A 6,960-nucleotide genomic window follows, 5' to 3' on the forward strand; every position below is an offset into this window, starting at 1 on the left:
TCTTTCTTCCCCAAGAAACCTCAGTCTTTTTCCTCTTATGGCCTTCAACTGATTAGATGAGGCTCACCCACGTTATGGAGGGTAATTTGCTTCACTCTAAGTCTACTGATTTAGAGCGACCCCCCACCCCGCCCCGCCCCGCCCCGCGGCTCGCTTCCCCCACCCGGCGCGGTGCTTGGCCGCGGTCCCGCGCGCTCCCCGCCCTCGCGTCCCTCGAGGCTCGGCGGCCGCGGAGCGGGAGGTGGAGCCGAGCCCGCGGCGCGGCGGCGTGGCGCCGCACAGGAGGAGCGGCCGGCGGCGGGAGCGGCGGGAGCCGGCTGGCAGCGCCTCGCGATTCCTTTCCATCTCAAGGAGAGAAGCCAAGGTGTTTTTATCCGGTGGAAGAATGGTGTAGTTTCATCGTAACCTTCTTACACGTCCAGGTCCGCACTGCGCTGCTGTCCGTCCGCAAGGCTATGATGGGAATGCGTGTGAAACCTTTGAGGGCTCCCCTGACTCGTCGCCTCTGCCCTCAACTTCATCCTTTGGAAGTCGGGAAGCCGCACCCCGTGGTGCCGGACTCGCAGGGGCAAGACGCGGTGTAGACGGAAATGGATAGAGCGGCTCCGGGGGCCCCACATGCGTGCTGCCCGTAGCCTCGTCCAGGGCCGCCCGTGGCCGGCCGGGCGTCCTGGGATGATCGCCGCCGGTGCTACCGCAGGGCCGACTCCGGAGTGAGGATGGCTCGCCGGGGGCTGTTGGCCTGGGTCTCGCGGGTGGTGGTCTTGCTCGTGCTCCTCTGCTGCGCGGTCTCCGTGCTCCACATGCTGGCCTGCACCCCGAAGGGCGACGACGAGCAGCGGGGGCTGCCGCGGGCCGGCGGCACCACCGGGAAGGAGGCGGCCCTGTAGGGCTGGGAGGAGCAGCAGCAGCAGCGCGGCTACATGGGCAGCCTCAAGAGGCAGATCGCGCAGCTCCAGGAGGAGCTGCAGGAGCGCGGCGAGCAGCTCAGGGGCGCGCAGCGCCTGGCGGGCTCCCCCGGGAGGGCCCAGGCGACCTGCTGGCCTTCCTGCGCTCGCAGGTGGACCTCGCCGAGGTGCACGCCAGCCTCAAGCAGGCCACCGAGTATGCCGCCGTGCCTTTCGACAGCTACACCCTGCAGAAGGTGTACCAGCTGGAGACCGGCCTGACCCGCCACCCGGAGAAGCCCGTGAGGAAGGACAAGCGAGACGAGCTGGCGTAGGCCATCGAGTCGCCCGTGGGGGCCCTCAACAGCCCGGCCGAGCGCAGCCCCGACCAGCGCCCCTACACGGCCGCGGACTTCAACGAAGGGATCTACCGCACAGAAAAGGACAAAAGGCACTCTGTACAAGCTCACGTTCCGAGGGGACCACAAGCACGAGTTCAGACGCCTGGTCTTGTTCCGGCCGTTCGGCCCCATCATGCAGGTGAAGAACGAGGAGCTGAACATGGCCAGCACGCTGGTCAACGTCATCGTGCCGCTGGCCAGGAGGGTGGACAAGTTCTGCCAGTTCATGCACAACTTCAGGGAGATGTGCATTCAACAGGATGGGAGAATTCATCTCACCGTCGTTTACTTTGGAAAAGAAAAAGTGAACGAGGTCAAAGGAATCCCCGAAAACACGTCCAAAGCCGCCAACTTCAGGAACTTCACCTTCATCTAGCTGAACGGAGAGTTCTCGCGAGGGAAGGGACTGGACGTGGGTGCCCGCTTCTGGAAGGGGAGCAACGTGCTGCTGTTCTTCTGCGACGTGGACATCTGCTTCACCTCCAGGTTCCTCAACATGTGCCGGTTGAACGCGCAGCCAGGGAAGACGGTATGCTACCCGGTCCTTTTCAGTCAGTACAATCCGGAGATAATATACGACCACCACGATGTGGTCCCTCCCTTAAAGCAGCAGCTGGTTATCAAGAAGGAAACCGGATTCTGGAGAGACTTCGGGTTTGGGATGACGTGCCAGTTCCGGTCGGACTTCATCAACACAGGGGGCTTCGACCTGGACATCAGGGGCTGGGGCGGCGAGGACGTGCACCTGTACCGCAAGTACCTGCACAGCAGCCTCCTGGTGGTGCGCGCTCCCGTGCGCGGGCTCTTCCACCTCTGGCACGAGAAGCGCTGCGTGCAGGAACTGACCCCCGGGCAGTACAGGATGTGCATGCAGTCCAAGGCAAGGCCATGAACGAGGCGTTCCACGGGCAGCTGGGGATGCTGGTCTTCAGGCAGGAGATGGAAGCCCACCTCCGCAAACAGAAGCAGAGAACAAGCAGCAAGAAAACATGAACCCCCAGGGCGAGCCTTTTGCAACCACCGAAGGAGTGGTTGCGATGAGGATAAGATTTCCCTAAAGGGCAAGAAAGACCTTGACGGATGAGTCAAACCGACGAGGGGGAGAGAGCCCACCGTTTCTCTCTGTCTGTTTGGCTTGGGCAGCAGGAGTCGGAGCGAGCTCGTTCCTCTGCATTTGAGTGATTATCGGGTGCGGGCGTCCTCCGTGTGGGATGCTGACACACCCGGAGACGGGCGCGGGGACCGCGTGGAATTCAGAGATGCCCGCGTCGGGGCCCTCGGGCGTGGACTCGGCAAAACCAAACGGACCGTAACTGTCGTCATCATCCCCCCCGTCCCCAAGACTAACCCCAAATAATCTGCTCATCTTTTGGGTTGTAGTTTTAACCGTCTCTCTGTGTTATTTTTATTTATTTAAAAGTGCACTTTTTTTTGCTTATGAGTCATATTCTTCTTATTTAATTAGCAGCTTGCTAGCCTTACTAAGAGAGCCCAAGTTAGCTCCCTTTTATATTTTTTTAAGAGATTACTTTCAGCTGCATTATGAGAACTTGAAGTTCAAAGAGTCAGACTGACGCCCACGTCCAAGGACATGCCACCTGCTGACCCCGCAGGCAGACAGCCTGTCACGTGTCACATGGAAGGTGTGGGGCCACCAAGGGACGAGACCCAGAGACACTTTATCCGAAGAATATTTCTGAGGAGGAGCAACTGAACCCCGGAGGGAAAGAATTATACCTTTTACCTGAACAGAAAAGGAAACCGATTTGTTCAAAACTCAGAAAACACACTTTCTCCTCAGGAGAACTGGGGACCACTTTCTTACCTGTTGAAATAAACCAAAGTCAACTGTGTGAACCAAACGATCTCTTTTCAAAGCAGGGTGCTCTTCCTGGCTTCCAGCTTCCATGAGAAAAAAAATGCAGAAAAACGTGTTTTGTAAAAGATCACTCCAGTTGCCAGCATCCAGTGGAAGGGAAGTTCCTGCCATATGTTCACCCACCCCTAGCCTGGGGCAGAGTAACTCAATGATTTTTTAAATGAAGTGGGTCTACTCAGTCACCAAGATGCTTCTTTTCATTGCATTTATTAGTTTCCAACGATTTAAAAAAAAAATAAACACAGTTAACATTGAAAAAAAAAGTCTACTGATTTAAATGTTCATCAGATCAAAACATATTTTCACAGCAACAACCTGATTGGCATTTGGCTAAATATCTGGGTACCATGGCCCACCTAAATTGACACAAAAAATTGACCATCGCAGAGACACAATCACAATTGATTGTTTGGGTTTTGAAGTACACTCATAGACAAACGTTACATTTTGCTCTGCTGAGTCAAAATCCATCTCCACCACAAAGAAGCCACAGAGGAGAACAGAGCACTCTGGTGTGCAGGTTATCACCTCTGATAATTCGCACACGGTGCCACAGAGAGTTCACTGAAATCACCAAGGGCCATGTTTCAACAGCCAAGTCAGGGCCAGGAAAGGTTCTGAGCTTTGAATTCAAGCTTTGCCTTCTTGTCTCTGCTGAAATTGACCGAAAACAGGTATCATCTGTGTAACAATAACCCATATGGAGCTATGACAGTGTTGCTGCCATTGCAACACAGCACATCTATTGTAACAGCGTTTCATTGGAAGCAAGACTTCATATAAGCTCAGGATGGAATCCCCCCACCTATTCATAAATGTATTTCTCCTCCTGAATTGAATCTTCCAGGATAATCTAAAAGACCCTCCATTGAATGCCCATTTGGGATAGAAGACTTTCAATAGCAAAGGGATTTCCTAATTATGAAGTAATAGCTTCCTCTACTGGACTGGGGGAACCCAGGCCAAGGACCAAGGTCCAACGTCCAGAGACAAAAGATAGCACTGAAATAATTATAATGGTAATTCAGTATTTAATTTTCTGAAAGTTAACCTAGGTGGTGGACACAGAGATGAGACTCTCATATCCTCTTCAATAGAACCTGTTGAAGGAAGAAGCCCTTGGCTGCCTCCCTGGGGACCCAGCAGGTGCCTATGCAGAAACCAACCCTCCCCTGTGTGGTCCCTGCAGTGAGGGCGCCAGAGCTAGTTCATTTCTGCTTGATGTGGGTTTCCTCTAACATGAAGATTTTGTTTTAAGACCCATCAGTCAGGTCAAGTCTTTCCCAGAACTGTGCTACAATCTGAGGCTCTTCCTACCCAACCTTCCTTCCTCCCCTCCTCCTTTCCTTCCGTCTCTCCTTTCACAGGTATCAGACCTGTGTCGCAGTCTGAAGTTATTCCCTCCTTCTCCTACTCTCTCCACCTTCATCCTTTCCTGGAGGTTCACCCAATAAATCTCTGGCATATCTAAGCTCATCCTGGAGAACCAGAACTGACCCAACCTATTTACATTCTGTTGCTTTTGTGATGCTGCTGTCTAGGAGGCAATCATTGCCATGGCAACATCCCTTATTAGCTCTATCTAGTAGGATCATACATCCTGGTTTGCTCAAGGCAGTCCCAGTTTATACCTGCTGACAAACATAATTACTGATAGCTCCCTGTATATTCTCAAAGACTCCCATTTTAGATAATAAATCATACGGTTACCCCAGCTATAGCTTATATTTAAAGATTAGTCCAATAGAATGTTTCCCTAAGCAGATTTTGCAGAACACAACTTTTAGAAGATGCTCTAGGGAAAAGAGTTCCCTGGACAAATAAACTTGGGAAACATCCTTGTAATTTCACCATCCATGTAAGTGTGGTAAAAATCTTAGAGAGGTTCTTCAGTAGGAAACCTCATTAACTTTGCTTGACTCAAAGTTTTCCCAAGCTTATTTGCCCATACAACACTTTTACCTTGAATCCCTAATACCATCGAGTGAACCACTGCCAAGATTGAATTCTCTCTACTGAAAACAGCTCAAAATGTTAGGAGGCTCAGAGCGCAGCAGCTGGGTCACTTAGAGGTGTTGGCTTGATGCAGGAGACAACTGGGCCCCCGTCTGTCCTGGCTCTAGACTCACCTCTGAGTACAATTCCCATTAACAACTGTGATCCGCAAAGGCATTTGGCCCTTAGTTAAGTGAAGTCATTTGGATCTAAATGTTGCTTTTAATGGCTTCTAATTTTACTCATAAAAATTTTCAGTCATAAAAATCCTCATTTTAAGTCCCAAATTGGGAATTTTGTGAGCAAATCACTTGACCCAGTCACTAAGGTGATTTTAAAGAGCCTTTTCCATCTGGCTAGTTCTCCTGCTCCCAGCCCTGCCAAAACCATGCCATAAACGCAGTTTTTCAATTTGGAATGCAGAGGTTGGCTGCTTCCCCATCTCATGCACATCTGTCTCTTGGTTCACTCTCTTGTATTACATGCATGCATATCTGTTCTTTAAGACCGTATGTAAGTCCTTTAAGGCCAACATCATGCTACAGACAGCTGCATACTCCTTACATATTTAGGCAAAACACTCTGTGCCTAGCAGTTAATTGAAAGAAAGAAATAATGAAAGAAAGAAAATGAAAGGAAGGAAGGGAGGGAGAAAGGAAGGAAGGGAGGGAGGGGGAGAGAGAGAAGAAGAGGGAGAGGAAGAAGGAGGGAGGGAAAGAGAGAGAAAGAAAGAAAGAAAAAAAAAGAGAAAGAAAGAAAATTATTAAAGATGGCTCTATGTGTGTACTAACAGACTAACTTGACACTTCATCAAAAATAGTGCTTACATTCTGTTGATGCTCCAAGATACTTTACATGGTATAATGAAATATTTTTCTCAAGAGTTAATAAAATAAGGAGTACAGGGAAATGAGGGAAATGTATAAAGTGCTATGTCTGCTGTGTTTTTAAGGAAACCCTGATTCAATTCATTTCAGCCCGTGTCATCTTTTGCAATTTCCCAACCAACTGAACTAGACACCAGCTGCAAATTAGGTTGAAAGCTGTGCTTAGTACTCTCGATACATAGGAAAGAAAAAGTGCCTACATGATAATAATAATGATAATGATAATTCCTTAGGTAAGGATACACTTCTTTTGTTACTCTATAAATACCAAAACCTTTGTTTTTAAAATACAATATCAAATTCACTGATTTGAAGAAAGCATAATAGTCTATTATATTATTATTATACTTTTTATTCTGGGTCCTAAATTATTCAATGGGATAAAACAGAACATCTCATTCATGCTAAATATTGATCCATTAAAATAGAAATTATAAAAACTGAAGAGCTTGTTGAGTTCTAATTATCAATTTCATTTCTGTCTTTAAATGTCTTTAAAATTTGGAGAAATTATTTAAAACAATATAATTTTTCATATATTTCTGATTAGACTTAAAAGAATATGCCTTAACCCAAAAAGATATATGCAACCTAGTATTCATAGCAGCATTATTTACAATTTTCAAGATATGGAAGCAACCTAAGGAAGCTGAATGGATAAAGAAGATGTGTTATACATACATATATACATACACACACAATGGAATAGTGTCATTAAAAAAGTACAAAATTTTGCCATCTGCAACAACGTGGGTGGACTTGGAGGGCATTATGCTAAGTGAAATAAGTCAGAGAGAGAAAGACAAATACTGTATGATACCACTTATATGTAGACTCTAAAAAATACAACAAGCAAGTGAATAAAACAAAAAAGAAGCAGACTCACAAGTTTAGGGAAGAAACCAGTGTTT

The 6,960-nt window shown here is 48.4% G+C and overlaps 1 pseudogene; it reads left to right on the forward strand.

Annotated features, from left to right (window-relative positions):
• The first annotated feature begins 214 nt into the window (after positions 1 to 214).
• LOC105078490 (chondroitin sulfate N-acetylgalactosaminyltransferase 1 pseudogene) lies at positions 215 to 3,381 on the forward strand (annotated as a pseudogene).
• Positions 3,382 to 6,960: the final 3,579 nt, after the last annotated feature.

This window comes from Camelus bactrianus, chromosome 35 (genome assembly GCF_048773025.1).
Source record: "Camelus bactrianus isolate YW-2024 breed Bactrian camel chromosome 35, ASM4877302v1, whole genome shotgun sequence".
NCBI classification, from domain to species: Eukaryota; Metazoa; Chordata; class Mammalia; order Artiodactyla; family Camelidae; genus Camelus; species Camelus bactrianus.